Below are 22106 nucleotides of genomic sequence, written 5' to 3'. Positions count from 1 at the left end.
ACTGCAGTATGAAGTTGGCCAGTTAAGGCTTACAATGATCACTTCTGGTGATCTGCCTTGTTAGGAGCATAGAGGATTGCTAGATCCACCTTGTTAGAGGATTTACAAACATACTTTACAAGTATGCACTCTGTTAGGAGATTTGAATAAAGACGGTTAAGTATACCCTGTTAAAGGATTTACAAAAATGATTCACCTATTAGGATGAACCAACAGATCAACTTACAACTTGACTGGATTCTTTATTATAGATCACCTTCTGTGATTGATGAAATCATTTTTTCTCCTGGTAGACCTTGCTGAGTATTCTTTTCTGCTGATGAATTCACATATCATATCTTATGTCCCTCCTTTTTGCAATATTCTATATCTTGTATGTCTTTCTTATATCTATCTATATATTGAATGATATAATAAATTACATATATATACCATTCCAATAATTATTCATGCAAGGTCAGCCAAACACAAGTAAACAAAATATAACTGATTCAACCAAATGGTAAAATAAACTCAAGTTCTTCAGATAGACTTGATGACCTTCTGATACGCAGCATCCACTACGTTACTCGACATCGTCATGCACTTAGTAGAGGTAGTGGCTCAGTTCATACTAGTCATACAACGTTGCCTGGAACTCAGTAACCATTGGTGACTCAGTAGATATAGTGTCACTCGGTAGAAACCAACTTCTTCGTTAACCTCTTGAGCTCAGTCATCACTAAGTGCTTCCTCACTCGGTTAATACTGAGTGCATATTTACTCGGTTAACGCTAAGTGCAACTTCACTTGGTTAATACTGAGTGCATCTTTACTTGGTTAACACTAAGTGCAACTTCACTCTGTTAAAACTGTGTCTTCGATGCTCGGTTTGAACTGTGTCTTTAGTGCTCAGTTTGAACTATGTTGCCATCACTTGGCCTGCACTGTATTACTCGATTTGAACTATGTTGCCATCATTCGATATGCACTGTATTACTCGGTGCTCGATTAGAACTGTAATTATTGTCACTAATGGAAAATAACTTTATGCCCACATGTGGTGGCCTCAGTTTCATCACAGTTATAAATTTTTTTAGTGTACTTGTCAACTCACCCATTTGAGCCTCCATGGCACTTATCTGAGCCTCCAAATTAGTGGATCCCCTTGGCCTCTCTGGTGGTGGCTATACATCTAGCAATACCTACTACTTTCCTTATGGTTGTACATTTGGTGGATCTCTGATCAGTCATGTTCCCATGGCCTATGTCACCAGATAAATTGTATATCATTAGGCAACCTGGCCCTCACCTACTCTACCCTACCCTGTTCAACACCTCTGTCCTGCTGACTAGCTCCCACTCCACCAACAATCCCCCCTCTCACCCTCACACCTCCACATCCCTAGATCCCTCCAACCCTCCCTACACCTACTAGTCTCTGTATTGGACCTTGTGCCACACCCCTCCATGGTAGTACCACTGCTACTCAGTCTCTCCCTCCATATCTCCCCCATGCTCTAACCACACCTCTTACTCTCCCTATAGCTTGTCATCTCCCTCTACCTCTCCCTAGGCCACCCTCATCATCCTTATCCTCACCCTCACTCGACAGCTCATCAATCCCTAGAATAGGCTCTGCCAGATCCATGTATCTCAAAAAGGGATGCTCACAAAACTATCATGCATAGTCCCCCTCCATCCTTGGATCTACCTCTCCATCCCACAAAACCCATGGCTATGGTGTGTCTATCATCTACAAAAATTCCTCCTTACAAGCCTCATACTCCAAGGTCAGACCCTACATTGCCCTCTCTGGTTGCACTTGAGCATAATGTATTGACTCCTGTGGCATGCCTTGTTGCTGCCCAAACTATCTCACCACCCGCCAGAAAAAAAATTACTCTATCACTATAGGTACCTAGCCAAGAAAATATATCAAACCAAATAAACATACCATCTCATCATTGTCCTTTCCCCATGGCTCTATGAACCTATATGATCTCCACACAACCACATTAATATCATCCAGCATACACTATCAATACTCTATCTTGCCCAAATGGAGTTGAATGGTCATACCAAAGTAAGTATATATATATATATATATATATATATATATATATATATATATATATATATATATATATATATATATAAGGCATACTCTATGGATTTTGTCATACACATATAGGCCAAGTAATGGGTAGATGCTCCCATGTCCATAGTTATAACAAAATCACTCTTGCTGATAGTGACGAGGCTCCCGAATATACAACATAATGCAAGTCATGGTACAAGTGGACCAATGTATAGCTACCCCATGCAAATCTCCATGACTGATCTATCATATCCTATATCAACTAACCCCATCCAACTAGACATCCTTGCCCTTGTCAGTCTAGCAACAAAAAACCTCCTATTAATCCTACCAAAACTGTCGACAATGGATCATACTGTAGCATCTGGAACCATTATACACTGTCATCCCCAATGTTTTCATCTCCAAAAAAATCTTTGAAAGAAATACCATCTGTAGTATGATCATAATACACTAGATCCCCTACTATCAGGATTCACAATATCCAATATACATCCTCTTGAGTTATTGTCATCTCACCCATCAGTAAATGAAAGGTGTTATGGTTGAAGTGCCATCACTTAGCCACAACTATCAATAGCCGTCTATTCACTCAGAATTGGGGCATCTGTAGTAAGCACATGAACCCACATCTATCTATCACCTTGTGCTCTATGATTGACCTTTTTCCTATTGCATCTAAAGGCCATGGATACAATCCTTGCACTATGAGCTTGCTCCCACGTACCCATTTATAGCAAACAAACACACAACAATGTCAATTTTCATCCCAAGTGATCATCATACATCAATCTTTTGTCTCTATTTGGTTAATCTGCTATTGATTCTATCTTGGACCTATTACTTTTCCTTCTCTATCCTAAGCCAGACCTATTTTTTTCCCTACTTTGTATCTTGAGTTGGGACATCTTTTTATCTATCATCAAATTGATCCAAAGACATCACTCATGACTACCTAGTTTCTATTATTTACTCACTATGATGAATCCTTGGTTGATATTGCATTACCTTACGCTCAATTATGGCTTTACAATCTATTTCCACCCTTAATAGTTTATTTGTACTATTTCCTAGGACCTATGCACTATAAGATCCATCAAATGCACTAGGAAATTCATTTGCACTATTATAACATTTGCATGCACTATTTCTTGGCTTTCAATGTGCTATACCATATGTCAATACTATAGAAATTCTCATATGTGCTATTTCATAGTGCATAACTGCTATTATACCCAAAATCACTAAAACACAATGCATATGCACTACAAGATTATTCAAATGTGCCTAAACACTCAAATGCATTGTTTAAAGCTTCAAATGTGTTATTTCCCTAATGAATGTGCTATTTTTTTCTAACCTAGGGTTTTAAATGTGTTATTTCACCACACATATGCGCTAAAACAATGGAGAATCTTGATGATTTATTAGGGCACCATAGTCTGCTAGATGGTCATACCTGTGACCCCTCTCAAATCTATGCTCTCATAAAGGGACCACCATCCTTGTTAGCTCAGAGCTCCAAAATGCACAATGTCAAGTAAGAGTTTAAAAATGACAAGGGTGAATAACCTTTTGACCTATTTAACCCTCCTTAGGGGCATTTATATCACTTTCTCACTCTATTTACCCAACATTATAACCTTTTTTCTCACTTTCACAAATTAGGTATTTTGTTAAACCAACTCGATCATCTTTATCTATCAATTATCCAATATTTCAAAAATCAAATTGGTACCTCCTTAATTTTCACACTTCCATTTTTTTTCCAATTTCATTTCTAAGGGGGCAATATATCCGTATCAAACTAGGGCATCAAAAATTTTCTTAAAAAATCAAAAACATTCTACCCCAGCCAAAAATTTTAAACATCAAATAAACCAAAACCAGGGTATCCAAGTAAAAACATCACAACATCAATTAGCAAAATCAACAAAAATCAAAACATCAAATGATCAATGATTAGACATCAAGCCATCAACAAACAGACACCATGACAACTATGAAATGTCAAAATATCATCGAACATACGTACAATCATTAGAATTTGACCTAAAATTAGAAAATCAAGATAGTCTTTGAACTAATATGCTTCACATATTAGCTCAAAGATGGGCATTTGTAGACACCCAAAAATTGGTAAAGACCTAAATTACGCAATTTTGATCAATCAATGCAAATTAAGGAGGAAATCAAAGGAAAACAACAAACTTTCAACTTAAGTATTACATCAAGTCATTAATCGAATAAATCATCTATCAAATTAATAAGACCTAAATCAACTTCAAAAGAGGAGAAAAACAATTCAAAATCATAAATGAAATTCAAAAGGGAGAAGGAAAAGACAAACTTTTGAAAAAAAATGGAACTTTTATTAAATCAATAAATCCATTTATCCTCACAAAATAAAAATCCTCCTTTTATATAAAGAATTTAAAAAATTGACATTTACTCTCAAAATTAGAACTTTGGGACTCCTCTTGTCTCTAATGAGACATTATAGTTGAAAAGAAATCCACATTTATTTTAAAAATCAAGACTTTTGGACTCCTCCTCTTGTCTCTTATGAGACATTTTAGTTGAAAAGAAATCCACATTTATCTTCAAAATCAAGACTTTTGAGCTCCTCCTCTTGTCTCTTATGAGAAATTTTCAATTTCACCTCTATCCACCAGTTAAAGGTGAAACCTAGATTCGTATCCCAACACCTTCTAAAATCCTATAAATAGAAGGAGAATTCAAGAGCAAAAGGACCCTAGTTTTAGGCATCTGCATTAGAGACATATTTAGAATTGTCATATTGAGCATATTAGCATTGTTATTCTAGCAAGTTTATGTCATTTTTATAGCCTTTTAGCTTTGTTTTCATGTTATTTAGTATCGTCTTAACACATGTTTAGCTCATTGCATGTTCTTTTTAATAGTATTCTAAGAGTTGCTACTTGCATATAATCTACATTTTCATCTTAGATCTTGTATAAATACTAATAGATCTACATTTTAAGCATACTTCTCATTCTAGAACTATCACAGAGATGCTAGTCTAAGAGCATTCTTAGTGGTTGTAGTTAGAGAAACATGGGACATTCATAGAGTTTACATTTTGACAATGATTTCTTAGGTTTAGTCTAATTTGTTGTCATTTTTATCAGCACTCTGCATCAAGGTTTCATGAATACACAAATTTTTCGTGTACAAAAGGAACCAAAGAATATTCAAAAATATGAAATGGTGATCCAGTCCCTTCTCAACAAGGTAGAAGCCAGCATTTCAAAAGTTATGAACAATAATTTCTAAGAAATTGTATTAAGGATGAATGATCCTTTACATATTGGGATGTTGAAATGTGTAAAAATTGGAATAACCTTATAAATCCCCCACTAGTTTTCCCAAAGAAAAGCACATAAGCAAGGGAGAATTGCAAACTTGTACCTCCCCTAGAAGGGTTGATTAAGTGAACTTTGATGGAGCATCTAGAGGAAATCCTAGAAAGTTGTGATAGGGATGTATTATTTGATCAGAGGATGAGAACTAGATTATAAAATGAGACAAACGGTTAAAGGAAACTACAAACAACATACTTCAACTAGAAGCCCTAATGGAAGGTCTAAAACTAAGCCTAGAAATGGGCATTAAAAAATAATCATTGAAGTGGATTCAAAATAATCCAAAATGCTATCTATAAATGTCATACTCCCAACGATAGAATAAACTCTTTAAATGGGAAGACATCCTCACCTACCTAAACAAATTTAAGGAAATAAGAATCCAACACATCTACATCAAAGGCAATAAGGAAGTAGACTCACAAGAAAACATGGGTGTTGATGGAAATGATATGCTCTTTTAAAATGAATGTAATGCCTCAAAAACATAAATTAACCTGATCTAACTTACAAAGGTACAAAATATAAAGAAACACCCACCCTTAGATATGTTAAGATTTTTTCTAAATTGTGTTTATGCTTTCTAAGTTGGGTATGAATTAGGTCTTTATCTTCCAATTATGGTATCATTATGTTAATTTACTTTGATACCATTATTGTAAATAGGATGAACTATCCTTAGATAGTTTTGAATCTAGCATCTTTTTGGAAGAAATGTAATCAATTGTAACTTTACCCAAGTAAATAAATATCATGCTTTTGTTAGCAACTAGTTTCGTAAAGCTTGTTCTTTGTTGTCTTGATTCTAGATAATTATCTTGTGATAAATTTGACAAAACTCAAATTTGTCCCATAGTGAATTTTAAAATGGCTAGAACTATTAAAATGGGAAATTGACACAAATTTGCAAAAAAAGTATTATATGGAGGCTCTCTTTCTTCATTGAAATGATAATAAAGAGGAATATTGTATAAATGAACTAAATCTGTAATAGGACAGGATGAATAATAGAGGGAAAAGGACTCTTAATTTTTTACCTTCCCACGAACCATTAAAATTCATCAATAAAAGGAAGAAGAAAGAATTGAACAAGGTCTGCTTTTGATCAAGTAAACACCTTAGATTGGAACATTACAACCTTCAGAGAAATCATACCCCCCAAGCTAATTTGGATATTCAAAAAAAGGAAATGGTACAAAATGATCCAAAAGAAATCAGTAAAGTAATACAATATCACATATGAAGATATCAATAATAACATATCAATAGCAATAAAAAGTAAATTTTAACATAACAAGAGAATTCACAAGGAAATTGAATCAAAATGAAATCATGAACACTCAAAACTTCCCTAATCATAAATAATAGAGGGAAAAGAACTCTTAATTGTTTACCTTCCCATAAACCATTAAAAATCATACATAAAAGGAAGAAGAAACAATTAAACAAGGTCTGCTTCTGATCAAGTAAACACCCTAGATTGGAACATTACAACCTTAAGAGAAATCATATTCCTAGAGCCAATTTGGATGTTCAAAAAATGGAAATGGTACAAAACAATCCAAAAGAAATCAATAATAGAGGGAAAAGGACTCTTATTTTTTACCTTCCCATGAACCATTAAAAATCATACATAAAAGGAAGAAGAAATAATTCAATAAGGTTTGCTTCCGATCAAGTAAACACCCTAGATTGGAACATTACAACCTTCAAAGAAATCATACTCCCCAAGCCAATTTGGATATACAAAAAAAGAAAATGGCACAAAATGATCCAAAAGAAATCAATAAAGTAATACAATATCACAAATAAAGATGTCAATAATAACATATCAACAACAATAAAAAGTAAATTTTAACATAACAAGAGAATTCACAAGGAAACTAATTCAAAATGAAATCATGAACACTCAAAACTTCCCTAATCATAAATTGAAATAGACAACTTTGTTATCTTTCATTCACAAACCTTTTCAACACCATGGAGATATAATTTAGTTTCTATTATAAACTCCACCAAACTCTCATGACTGTAAAAAGAATCCAAGAATGTTATATCACAATTTTCAAGGTTGGTATAAATAATATACAGATCCTCCCATTTTCAATAGCATATCCAAAGTTTAAGATAAAGGGAAAAAAAAGATATTGGAGGTGGTAATAGTTAGGTAGATTAAAAATTGAAGCTTTTCATAAATGAAAATGAACAACATTCTACTAAAGTGATACAAGGGAATTAAAAAACTGGAAACTCCTTCAAGTCAATTTAGGCTAATATTTTGGAAAGAATTCCACTATAGCCCTAGCATTGAAGTCAACAATTTTTTTTTAAAAATCATAAAATAACATCCCAAAAATCCTCTAACAAACAAACTTTATCGCAAAAGAGTTTCCCCAAACACTCAAGCTTCAGGCACAACAAGATTTGTTTAAAAATATTTTAGACCACATACAAATCTGACTCATACCCCTAAGCTTCTTTAATAAACCATGATCATATCATATAAAAAAGAAGAGCCTCAAAGTGGATTAATATCTATAATCAATCATCTTTATCTTTCTTTGTAATTTTTTCTCTATTTCTAAATCACTCAAACCAAGCATTAAAAGTCTAACTTAAAAACAAGATTACAAATTGGCACTAATATCACATTTAAGTGAAAGGATATTTTTATTCAGATTAATCACTAAAATAGATACATTATCTTAGCATCATTAAGAGTTTATTGGTTTAGACTAAAAATATACAATGAGTTTGGAGTTTCTAATTGACGTAGATGTTAACAAGAGATCTAGCTATTTGGCTTAAAGAAGGGGCAAGATAATATGTGCAATATATGAAAGCCCCTAAATTGGCATAAGAGCACCTATGAATGATGCCAAAATAGTTCTGAAAAAAATTGAAGAAGAAGGGAATGTGTTTCATTTATTCATTTAAACTGTGATATGGCCATTTTATTTGATGTAATATTATAGGACCTCTGTCATGGGCAAGACTAGAGGTTTTCTTCTATGTTATTTCTTGCCAATGTTCATTTGAATGGAGAATATGAAGCTCTTTTTATTTTTATTTTTATATTTATTTATGATAAGGCTTTGGTCGTTTACCAATCAAAAAAAAGAAGATAGATATTATTTTTGAAATATAAAGATTTTGCATATACAAATTAAAAATTATAGGGTAAAAGCACATATTTGTGTTACCTTTTAGGATACCAAAACCTGTTTTTGTCAAATATCATTTCTCTATTAATTTTTTTTTTTCAAAAACTAAAAATACCCTTTTATAGATCTTAGATTCAATATAATCATTATATAAATTTAAAGTTTTTAAATTAGATATAATACATTATAATTTCAAAATATTATAAGTCAATATTTTAACATTTCAGAAGATGCTTCCTCAAAAAAGGAAAAAAAATAGTAAATCATATCCAAAAAAATAATAATTTATACTTATCTCTAGAGGAGAGAGTCCTCTTTAGGAATATGCAATTTTTTTTTCAAAAAGATGTAGATTTGATAGGGAAGTTTTGATGGGAGGAAAAAATTGTTGGATTCTAATAAGGTCGACCTTGAGTACTTATAACAAAAAATATATACATTAAAATAATTATTTCTTTTTTTTTCCTAGCTATACATGTCATCTATTAGACATTTCAAATCAGAATAAAAAAAGACGATTTGCATATACTTGTTTGATGGGAACTACACCCTATTTTATTTATAGTTAAAAAAGGAACTTCCAAATTCAAAAAAAAAAAGAATAAATTATTTCTCAAAAAATTATAAAAATTATAGGCATAAAATTCATCCAATTCTACATATTTCATCAGTTTATATCATCTTCAAATTCTAAACACAAATACCAGTTTTTATGTCATTAAAGTTGAACAACTACATTCTAAGATCCTTTTTCTTTAAAAAATGTGACACAGGTTTGTGCTTTTACCCTATAAGGACTTTATTTTATACTAATTCATAAATTTATGAGTGCATCCTAAAAAATTATGTCACAAGAAAGAGGTGTAGTGTTCCCTAGCTAATAAGACCCCAAACATATTCACTAATCAACATCAACAAAAATAATTTCTATGATTTTATAAAGTAAAAATTTCACATATATAGCCTACAAATACTAACAAGTGCCATAGTGACTAGGTACTTGCCCCTAGTTATGTAACTAATTAGAATTTTAAATATATATATATATATATATATATATATACATGTATATACATGTATAGATATATATACATGTGTGTGTGTGTATATGTATGTATATATATACATATATACATACACACACACACGCATGTATATATATCTATACATGTATATATATGTATATATAAATGTATATATATACTTTTATACATACATATATATACATGTATAGATATATATATACATATGTGTGTGTGTGTGTGTGTGTGTGTGTGTGTGTGTGTGTGTGTGTGTGTGTGTGTGTGTGTGTGTGTATGTATATGTATATGTATGTATGTATGTAATTTTATTATTATTATTATAAATATTAATTATATTACTATTTTTTTATTTGGTCGGTAATAGGTATATTTTATTGCTGAAAATAAATGATCACATCATCATCCACAATTCATTACAACTGAAATATGTAGTCCATCTTCAATCTCTAGAAACTAAAACACCCTATCTTGCTACTAACTATTCCACCATTGTCCAAGTAGCCTCTAAAGATTCAAAATGCATACGTAAACAATACTTCCCCATAATAGTGATTAACAAATATCTTGCTATACATAACCCACAAGTTTTTATAAGCTATTGCTACTTAAGATTTCTTAAACCAATGCCTAATACAAAATTATGTAATACATTCAAAAATTAAAACAAGTGTTACTAGAGTATTGGGATTCTTTTTGTTGAAATTTACCCTCATGTCTAATTTCCTCCAAAATGATTGTAATTGATCCCTTCCTTGCTTCAATACTTTCTCGACATCTCCATAGACCACATTCATTTTTTCTACCACGTTCACACAAATATCATCAAAAAGAGGCCAAGAAGAGTCATCACCTCCCCATCTTATTCCACCACTCCTTCAACTCCCCCTTATATGGTGACTCCTTTTGCGATGAGGCACATTTCCAAGAAAAACACCAACCCTTTGTGCTCTAGCAATTTGTACCTTTGCAACTTTGTTTTCACTCTTTACCATATCATTGTAGGATTTTGGTACATAAGTGGCTTGTCCACTTTCACAGGCCACATCAAGAACAACACATATCCAAAATATCTTCCTTCATCCTCGTCTTAAAAACACTCGCTCGGATTAGCTCCTACACCAGGAATTTCCCACTATAGGATTGAGTTGAGATCCCCAAGCATATCTCTATCAAACAAGGCACTTTTTATCCTTCCCACTTCTTACAGGATTTCATTTAGTTCCAAACTCCATGCAGCAAGCATTGCTATGACATCTAAATTTGTACATCATTTCATTCTTCTCTCTTGAAATTGAAAACCCATAACATCAATGACAATAGTTACCATTTCCTATGTTTTAACCTACAATAATCCCCTCACTCGGTCCTTACTAGTTAGACCTTTGAAGCATTTCATCAGATTGTCTGAATCAACAAAGAAAGATGTCTCGATTTCCTTTCACTCAAGCTTTAGATGCTAAACACAAATATTTATCATCGCACACTTCCTTCTAATTTCTTAAAATAATAACCACATTCAATTTATTTCATTGTGTCTTCTAATGGATTTTTTAACACTCATTTTCTTCATATGTGCAAGCAGTCCTATCATATCCATTGATGAATATCTTACATCAAATTACTGGAAACATTTAAGACACCATCCCATCACTAATACATTTGGCATCAATTTGTGATGGCTATGTGTCACAAGTACAACAGAAATGTGTCGCCACTGCGACAATAATAGACGTCATTGATTTTTAGTAGCAAATTATGACATCTATCCTATACTATTGCAATTATGATGCCTATCCATCGCTATGGAACCACTTTATTGTGACATCAACCCCGTCACAATTCTTGTGGATGACATCACAATTGTGACAAAAACTTGGGCAATTGCGATGGCAGTTGATGCCGCAGCTATAGCAACCCTGTCGCAATGCTTGTGGCTAACGTTGTAATTGCAACAGACACCCTGGCAATTGCAATAGCAGTTGGTGTCGCCGCTACAGCAACCTCGTCACAATTCTTGTGGCTAATGTCACAATTGCGACGGACACCCTAGCAATTGCAACGGCAGTTGGCGTTGTCAGTATAGCAACCCCGTCACAATGCTTGTGGTTGATGTCGCAATTGCGATGGATACAAAGTAAAACAAAAAAAAAATTCCTCAATTATATTTAGCTATCAATACCTGCCCATACTGACCTTTGATGTCCTCCTCATCTTCTTCATAATCTACCCTTGCATTAAGGGCAAGCATTTGGCATATAAGCCAAAACAAAGAAGCATCTAAAGCTAGGAAGACAGCTCCACCATATAAGCTAGTCTTTGCAGTTGGGCATTTTGTTGTGAGATCATGATGTACATTTCGTGTTCTATGCAGACTCTCTATGATTGTAGCCCACATCATCAAGGCTTCCACAAGAAAAGAGATGGCCCTAGTATAAAGATACATGATATTAGCACGGGCAAACATATTTAGCTATCCAGACACCCTTTTATTTATATCCAAAATTGAAAAGGTTAAAGTAGTAAGTTGTTTCAAATAGCTAGTTGATTAAACTCCACTGGCTCATCTCATGTTAAATTATAACAATTTTATCCAATCCTTGAATTTTCTCTTCCATTCAACATTTCCATCCTCAATCACCTAAATAGGGAAAAGAAACTATCTGTACACTGTAGACAGAGAATATTAAAAATGTATTGACTAGTATATTAAAAATGCACCTATCATTTTTCTATTTTCTTTTTAAGATTCCAAACATTGATGATAAAAAATGCTAACACAGTTAAATTCAAAGGCTATCAAGACATATGTTTGCAATTACTTACACAGCAATAGCGAAAAACACCACCAGAGAAGTGGTCCTCTAGAGAGCGTACATAGGAATAGCTTTCCCTTTGTAGGGATAAAATAGAGCTACAACCCCAAACACAGTTGATAAGAATGACCATATGATTGAGAAGTTGCCCAATGCAATAGTTGGATCAAAAGGGTATTTGCAGATGACAATGCCCTTCCCTGTAATAGTGGTTCTCGAAGCAGGCTGCAGAACACATAAAGGAAGTAAAATATTAACTATAGCTTTGTAAAACTAAGTTAGTATTTTCAAATACAAAGGAAAAAGTTAAATTTAAATTGTTCTACATACATAATCGAATAATCAATTTATTCTGAATACTAAAGTAGATTGGTAAAATGCAATGTGGTCCCTACAAATTTAAACTAACAACAATCCTGATATACTTGATATCATGCATCTTGCTACTAATGGGTAATTATATGGATATTGTAAAGAAAATGAGGAAATTCTTTTTTACAAGGAACAAATACCAATAAGAAATTTGTATTTATGGCTTGGAATAGAATTTGTTAACTAGTGGGATATGGGGGAACTAGTATCAAAAATCAACTACATCAAAACCAAGCTTTAGGGGCAAATTATTTTTGGAAAATTCATCATGAACCACATTTCAAATGAGTTAGAATCTTAAGAGAGATATACCTTGCAAACCTAAATAGGGAGGAAGCCTTAAGAATTACAAAATTTCCCAAAGGATCCTAAATATGGATCTTTATATCTAACTCTAGCAAAATAATACTAGACCACACCACATGGAACATAATGGAGGGAAGTAAAGCTTTATTTTGGGATGATTCATGGGGAGGATACCCATCATTAGACAACTATTGAATTCAGAAGGATGAAAAAAAATGTTTTGAAAGATGGGGAAAATATGCCAAGGACAACATTACAATCTAGAGCCTAACCCTAAGAGTATGTTGAAATGGAAACAATTGGAAAGTCTAAGATTGCATCGGGAAGACATAGACAACCTAAATAAAATCTTCAAAGATAAGTTTTTCATTCTTAAACCAAGTAGTGATGAAATCATTTGGAATGGTGCTAAATCAAGAAAATACAGTGGGAAGGAAGCATACAAGTTAATCTCCAATCAACAAAATCAAACCAAATCTCAAATGCCAATTTAGTTATGCTAGAGAAAAGTGTCCCTGTCAAAAGTGAGAGTCTTTTCTTCGGTGGTGTTACAAGGAAAGATCTTGATTGTAGACAAGTTTAAAAGGTTTGGATTCCAAGGGCCATCAATATGCCCCCTCTGCCAAATGAAAAAGGAGTATGTCAATCATCTACTACTCACCCATTTTTTTCCATCACAACATTGGCAGTGGTTGTGTACAAAATTAGGGTGGCTCTATGCATTACCAAAGACTGCAGTTATTCCTGAATCACAAGTTTTCTTCGTGTCATCCAACACTTTGATGCAAAAATTTTGACCATTATAGAACATAGCCTTGTAGTGTTTAACCTACAATAATATATGAAACATGTCAAAACTATTGTATCGTGAGTTGATAAACATACAGGTGATTAATAAACTTGTACGTACCTGGAAATCTCTTGAACCACGTGCTAAATCTATTTCCCTTTGTGTAACATTGGAATCTCCATTATGATGAGCTTCTTTAACCAATGAAGATACACCTTCCCATGTTAATGTGTAACCAAAATTGTGACATCATTCAATCCATACCGTCATCCAATCAAGATTGTTTGCAATATACAAATGTAGTGCATCCCACTCTCGAGCACCTGTACAAAAAAAAAAAAAGACAACTTACAACCGATTTATTTTGAAGATTAAGAAATAATTTATTACAATAACATCTTATAATTTATTACCTCTCACTTTCCTCGATGTACCTTTCCCCATCAAGTACTCTCCTTCTAATTTTTTAAAAGGCTCGAGATCCCAAATGTGATCTACATGGATATTTGATGCAAACTTAGGAAGATATTCAGTAATCTACACCACAGTTTGGCATACCATATATCCCTCTACCATAGAACCCTCAGGATGTGCTCTTTGTTGAACCAAAGCCTTCAAAGATTTCAAGTGCCTCTCAACCATCCACATTGACCTAGTGTGTACAGGTCCACACAATTCAATCTCCTCAACTAGGTGTATGACGTAGTGTTCTTGTGCACTGAAAAAAGTTGGAGGTAGACACTTTTTCATTTCACATAGTAAATGAGGAATTCTTCTCTTCCAATAGTTTATATCTTCTTTATGGATTTCTTTATATGACAACCACCTACATTAAGAGATTCAAGTCACAAAAAATATATAGATACAAGACTTTATAAAATAATATGCAATAGATTACATAGCAAGAAAAACAAATTGCAAATATAATAAATATATACAACAAATTGAACAGATATTACTGCTTACCTCATGTATTTTCCAAGATTGTATATGACTTGTTTGATGTTATTGTTGAAGTGCTCTAGGAGAGATAGAGGAAGCACGTACTGTAGTAGTTATAAACCAATCATTTCATTGTTTTCCAACATAACATAACAACAGTACACGCAGTTTATAAATATATAGTAAATACAGAAGAACATAACTTACCTTGACGAAAGTATGCCAATCATGCATTTTGAGCCCTGGCCCAAATTCACTTTTTTTTTATATGAGATTGTTTATGTTCACAGCAAATCCTATGGGAGATCGAATTTTTCGTATGACTTCTTTTATGGCATCACTTTGCTGCTCCGTTAATAACCAAGGAAGGGCACTTATATTAATATAATCTCTGTTGCTATTTGATTGAATGAAATTCTTCAATGCATGATTGGATTCATGAATGTCATTACAAATTTTGACAATTTTTTCTTTGTCATGCCTTCCATTCAATATTTTCCACAATGTCTCTGTTATATTCTTTCAAATATGCATAGTATCAAACAAATGCACAATTTGTAAGTGCTCATAGTAGGGCAACCTACTAAATAGTCTGGGACAGCTTTTTAGTCCCTTTGGAAGGTTGTCAGTACTACCTTGACGACCTTCACGATCATCAATTACACAATTAGTAAACAAAAATCACAATAGAAATATATAAATTACAAACATAAACCATTAGGTGGAATGGCATTACCTCGACGATTAATTCTATTATATTCCAACTTTCATAGGCAAGGTGTCATTCTTTGTGGCTTTGATGTAGTCTCTTCTTTCCCATTAAAAAGATGTTTTTCTGTACTTAGATACTTATGATTCCTATGGAGGAAGTGTCTACACTCATCAAACACTTGCTTTCCTAAACTTTTTGAATGATGAAATTTCATCTTTGGACCACAAACTAGACATGCAAATTTTCCCTTTGTTTGAAGACTACAAGATAATGATATAATTGGATTATTAAATATGTTGATTTTTATAATTAGAATTATTGTGCGCAACTTGAATTCACTATAACATACCACAAAAATGTGTTAGCCCTAGGGCATCATGTATTGTCCATGCAAGTATTGCATGGAATTGAAATTGTCTTTGTCCTATTGGTCTAGACACATCATACATAGTGACACCATTCCATAACTCCACTAACTCATCGATAAGAGGCTCAATATATAGATTCATATCTTTTACTTGGTATTTACCTACTTGAATGAACAGTAACATTACATAATTATTGTGACCGTTTTACTGCAAGATTTGTAAGTACATCTAAATTAATAAGTATCAAATGATAAGATACCTGGAATAATCATTGCCAACATAATGTGCTCCCTCTTTATTGACATCCATGGAGGAATGTTATTGTTGATAACAAAAATAGGCCACACGGAGTAAATAGATCTCATCTCTCTAAATGGATTGACACCGTCCGCTGCCAATGAAAGCTTGAGATTACGAGGTTCTTCTTTGAAGTGTTGCCACTTTTCCTCTATGTGCATAAATGTCGAACCATCTGCAGGGATCTGAATAATGTCATCTCAACTTCTATTGCATGCATGATAATCCATAAATTGAGCCAAGCTACTACACCTGAATAATTGTCGCATCCTTGGAATAATGGGGATGTAACGAAGAACCTTTTGAGGCACCTTTTTTGTTAGTCGATATCTTCGATATCTACTCATATGACATATAGGGCACTGTGTTACAAATTCATGTTCTTTATAATATATAATATGTTCATTGGGACAAGTATGTCTTGTTTCATACTCCATTCCAATATCTTTCATAATAGCAAATAATTCTCGATATGAGCGAGGTAGAATATTTGATGGTGGTAATAGAAAATTGCCTATCAATCTACAGAAAAAAATATAAGTTGTTAATATAAACAATATTAGTGGTACATTATTCACCCTTTATTAACTATAAAGACATATATGACATACCTTAACATACGTGAAATTGTTATGTTGGATAAACTATTCATAACCTTCAAGTTCAACAACAACAATACAGCAGAGAGAAGAGTTTTTTGGGAGGGGCTCGTATGCCTTCTCAAGTAGAGCTACATTGAGGCTATTATCATCATCATGATCAAATACGCTTGGACTAAATGTGTCATGGATCAATCTATTTATACCATCATCTTCAATTGTGTTTTCTGGCGCATGATTTTCATCTTCCATGGGATCATTATCTTCACCTTGGATATTCACACCTCCATGTTCCTCCACTTTGAAAACCATATTCTTCGGATTGTTGTGGTTCATATCATGTACTTCCCTGGGGAGATCAACCTATATAAAATTGATTAACATAAATAAACCATGATCATCAACTCATCATCAAGTGATTTAATATGTATATAAATTTTTTAAATGATATAATGAACAACTTACCAGTGGATGATAGTCATGCCCCCCTTCAATGTGACCATTCTCCCTACAATGTCTCTTAACTATTTTGATTAGCAGTCTTCTACAGTTTAAACCTTTATAAATTTTTCAAGGACAATAACATTTTCCATCACCTTTTCTTTTCAAGTTAGACCATAATCTAGCAATTGTCTCCCTATTTTTTTCTTCACTTATATTAACTAACATGATCGTTCTTCGCAGGAAGCAAAAATCAGGCTATGAAAACTTCAATCTACAACTTTCACAAACTAAGCGAAACTATCGAAAGTACACAAATCTTCTTAGACCTAGCTAAATACTTTAATATTTTAAAAATACTTTCTTTGACTTTATTCCTAAGACATTTAACCCAATCACCTTTTATAACATTCAGTCAATTGCTCTAGGAAAATTTGTGGATAAGATTATTTGTAAAACTTTGACCAACCACCTGAAGGTCTTATTTTAAGAGACCTTACAACATTAAGCCACTAAAAGAAATTTCAAAACATATAAGCTAAAAGTCTAGTTAAAATATACATTAGATTAAAAAATATACAATTTTCATACCCGAGCGCGCGACTATAACTCGTGCAACGACCTTCTTGCTTAGTTGTAGAAGCTCTCCAGCAATCAAATTATACAAGCTACAAGGCCTAACAGCAATTTCAAAACATTTAAGCTACGAGGCAAGGCATATTACACAACATGGAAAAAGGAACAAAATTTACAAGCTTTAGCAAGACATATTAAACAACATTATAGTGCTAGAGAGATCACAATTATTTGAGTCAAACATAGTCATGAAAAAGCACATCAATTAGTTATTATATGCAATTAAAAGATATATAGTTAGATAGGGACATCCATAGGGCATATTGAAGAAATGAAATGGTCATCCATAGGGAAAATTGAAGAAATGAAATAGTTAGATAGGGACAGCTGGAATTTGTCTTGCCCTCTGAAGAAATGATAGAAAATTCAAATCAAATGTCCACAAACTTGGATCAAAATTCTCAGCAGGCATCTGTAGTTAATATTTCTAATGCACCAATGCCAAAACAAAGTTCTCAGTAGGCTCAGGGAGTTAACATCACCGATGCTCAACTGGATAATGATTCACAGTAGACATTAACAACTACTGCTTGAGATGTAATTGTTGAAGATAAAAACAAGGCTGATGTAGGAAGCACATCTAGTGAAGTGGTACAATGGTGCAGGGGCACCCAAGGGACACATGAACCTACAGGGTACACCAGGAGTCATGAAGGAGACCATGAATGTACCAAGGGAAATCAATGCCTAATGAAGACATGTTAAGTCATTTGATGATGGATTATGGCTATTGAAGCCATCAAAATGTAAGAAATTTCATAAAGTTGTCAAATTGTAATCTATTGCCAAGAACAGGCAATGTGATGTAAAGGGTCATTTTGAAGTCATTTGAAGTCCTAGAGTGTCCTAGGAAGAGTTATATGTTGATGGAAATGAATAATATTTTTTACATAATGTAATAAGGCTCTAGCTAGTGTAAAATGCAGTAAAAGTGCAAGATCTTGTAAATTGCCAATGTTGGCAACATAAGCCAAATAAGGCTTGAATGGGTTAGTTGAGATTATAGGGGTGTGAAGGTTGTTTTAAAAGTCTTTTAGAAGTCCCTAGGAATAAAAAACAAGGTTTTATAAGTCCTTGTCACAAAGGATAACAAAAAAAATAATGAGTGTTGTTAAAAAAGTGTTTGTTACTGTCATGTGATAGTTATGAGGGACAGTTGGCGACCAAGGGGTCTTTGGTTCAGTTTTACGAGTTAGTTAGATAGGAAAAAGTATAGAAAAGTAAGGTCTTTACACAAGAATAGTAGTCAAGGGAGTAGCAAATGTATCAAGAAAACAAATAAATAAAGGAATTTTGCTATTCACTGTCACAGTGACAGTTTTTCTGGTTTTTTAAGATTTAGTTTGGTATCAAATAAGGTTCTTTCTTATGTTTCTTATATTCTAATGTTTTGGAAGTATTTAGGAACATCTAAGAATTTTCTTAGAACCCTTTGCAATCATTTCTTAATAGCTTTTTCTTTCTTTAAGGTGGCTGTCCTGAAACAATGCACTATTTTGCATTGAAAAAAACATGTAATTGGGTGGATCCATCCACTTTCTATGGTTACTGTGGCTGTGGGATGGATCCAACCCTTGTACAATATATAACTGGTTCTAATAATGCAGGATTTTTAAGAATAAGCAAGGTGGTTGACTAAATTTGCAAGTTGACAGGTTGAAGGGTGCATGGAACATGGGCCATGGGTATAGCAGTGAGTGTTTGGGCTGAATAAGGATATGCTTTTCCTTTTGAACATGTCAAGATATCTTAAGTACAAGATGTAGGATTGAAGTTTGCATCCCAAAAGTGAGTGTAGGGTTATTTGTGAGAAAGCCCTAGTTAAAAGCTTGAATTGGAGAAGAATGGTGTGTTGGGTTGTAACTAGGGGTTCCATGGCCCAAAGGATGACAAGATCCTTTATTTTTCTTCATAACTAAGGATTGTTGAAACTTATAGGGTCAGAGTATATACCCTTGATAGGGTTGCTTTGTAAATTGAGGGCTAATTAGGCTTAGAAGCATGTAGGGTCAGCCATAGAAATGTACACCAGTTAAGGGTTGAAGGATTGAGATTCATAGGGTTTCAAGAAATTAGTAAAGGGTATTTGAAAAGGTGAAGAGGTTACTAGGTTGTTTGGGAAGTTTGAGAGTAAAGTATAGATTACTTGTAGGACAGGGCTAATTGGGCAGGCCTATTGAAGGCAGTTTTTAAGATTGAGATAGAACTGATGCTTATTAGGGGTTGGAACTCCTTATTTATGTTGTTTGAAGGTTATTGAGGCATTATAAGGATCAGGGAAATCCTTGAATACAAAAATCAAGAGTTGGTTGGATGAAGGGTGAATTAGGAGTGTTCCCAAGGAGAGGGAAGTTGAACAAAGGCAAGGTGAATTGGCAAGATTATATAAACCTTAATTCCTGGATCTGATTAGTTAGAATTTTCATTTCATTTAAGACTCTCATACCATTGTAATCACTTCAACTTTTTTCTTTATTTCAACCAAGTATTTTTATTTTAAAGTTCTAATTTTGCTAATGTTTATATATGAGATTTTTTATTTTGAAATCATTAAAATTATTTTAAGCTTATTTCATTAGCAAATATAACCATTAAATTTTTATCTTTACTACTTTATCAAATTAAACTGCTATAACTTTAGGGAAAATATAGGTCTCTACTTTGATTTAACTATATTTAGTTGAATGTTGATCTAATTATTTTGATAAATTTCAATATTTAAATTTCTGAATCCTCCATATATAAATTGATTTTAAAAAATTAAAAAATAAAGAATCTAACTTTCATCTAAATAAGACAGAAGTGGAGGGAATGAATTGAAAATTGGCTGTGGTGATTAATCAAAATTTGAGATGTGTAGCTTTTCGGTCTGGCTCAAGCGAATGGAGGAATGAAACAATGTGGCCAACTATCTAGCTAAATGAGTCTCTTACAAGATGTGGCTATGCAATATTGGGGATTGAAATGACATATCTTTAGAGTACTCTAGGATTTTAAAAGATCTAGTGAGAGTCTTTATTGGGACTATGGCTTGATTGGTTGGATGTTTCTTTTACTATTTTCTTCAAATTTCAAGTCAAAATTGGTCAATAATATATTTGTTACCCTTTTCTTTTAAATAAACCATAATTCCTAGATCTAATTATTTAGCATTTACATTTCATCAAAGCTTCTTATTATAGTTGTCTTTCTTACCCTTACTTAAAAACACCACCTTTTATAAGTCCTTGAATAGAAACAATCACAAAATTAGAAATAATCTATTCACTAAGAAATAAAATGGATTGGGAAATGATAATAACCTTTGTTCCATGAATATGGGTTTAAACGCAGGGAAGGTAAATTCTTTTGCACTTTAAATGGCCCTAATTCCAATGGCGTGCCATAGCCAACAGATGAGCAGTCAGGCCCTGCAAGGGTTACAAAAGCACCAAATTAATTGTCAATATTAGAACCTCGATTTTTAGAAAATAAATAAATTGAATATGTTCGAATGAACAAAAATGAAAGACATCAATTAATAAGATTGAATATACCTCCATTCAACCAAAGAACAAGAGGCCTTTCTGACGGATCCCTCATTGCTTTGAAGAACCAATAAAACAGGGCCTTCCTTTCATTAATGCTCACATAACTAGCATACTGAGAAAAACCTACGGGGGGTTGGCCTAGGAGGCTTTCCACTCTGTCTACTTCTTTAGTGGCTCCATAGCTCCCCTTCACCAGCAAAACCAAAGCTAACTCAAGTCAGAATGTGAATAGGAGTTCAAAAATAGCCTCACCTCAAACTTTCCCTAAATCATCCATCCATCAGACATTGTGTCTGGTAGCAGAGAATAAGACAGTGGTGAGCCCCACCTTTACAGCTGCGAAATCAATCTACGAACACCTGACCTGTCGGGTGGATGGGATAGGAATCATGAAAGAAAGTTCCTCTACATGCAGATTCATGACCAACCCTACAATCAAATTGATCTCGGGTGGCAAGGTAGATGAGTTGTTATGTATAAAGATAGATCGATATCTAACACGTCATCCTATATTATAGTCCAAGATCAACATTTTCATGTCAATGCATTTTCTTCCCAAATTGACCTTGAAAATTAAAAAATAGGAAGCATTAGTAAACATCCAAACCTAGACCATATCCATCCTTA

The 22106-nt window shown here is 33.3% G+C and overlaps 1 pseudogene; it reads right to left on the bottom strand.

The window, feature by feature from the left end:
* Window positions 1-11578: 11578 nt before the first annotated feature.
* Window positions 11579-21531, bottom strand: LOC149558857 (uncharacterized; annotated as a pseudogene).
* Window positions 21532-22106: the final 575 nt, after the last annotated feature.

Source organism: Cupressus sempervirens, chromosome 5 (genome assembly GCF_028749045.1).
Source record: "Cupressus sempervirens isolate cs-2001-9-10 chromosome 5, ASM2874904v1, whole genome shotgun sequence".
NCBI lineage: Eukaryota > Viridiplantae > Streptophyta > Pinopsida > Cupressales > Cupressaceae > Cupressus > Cupressus sempervirens.
Note: the sequence above shows the minus strand (reverse complement) of the source record. Positions and strands in the feature narration are given on the sequence as shown.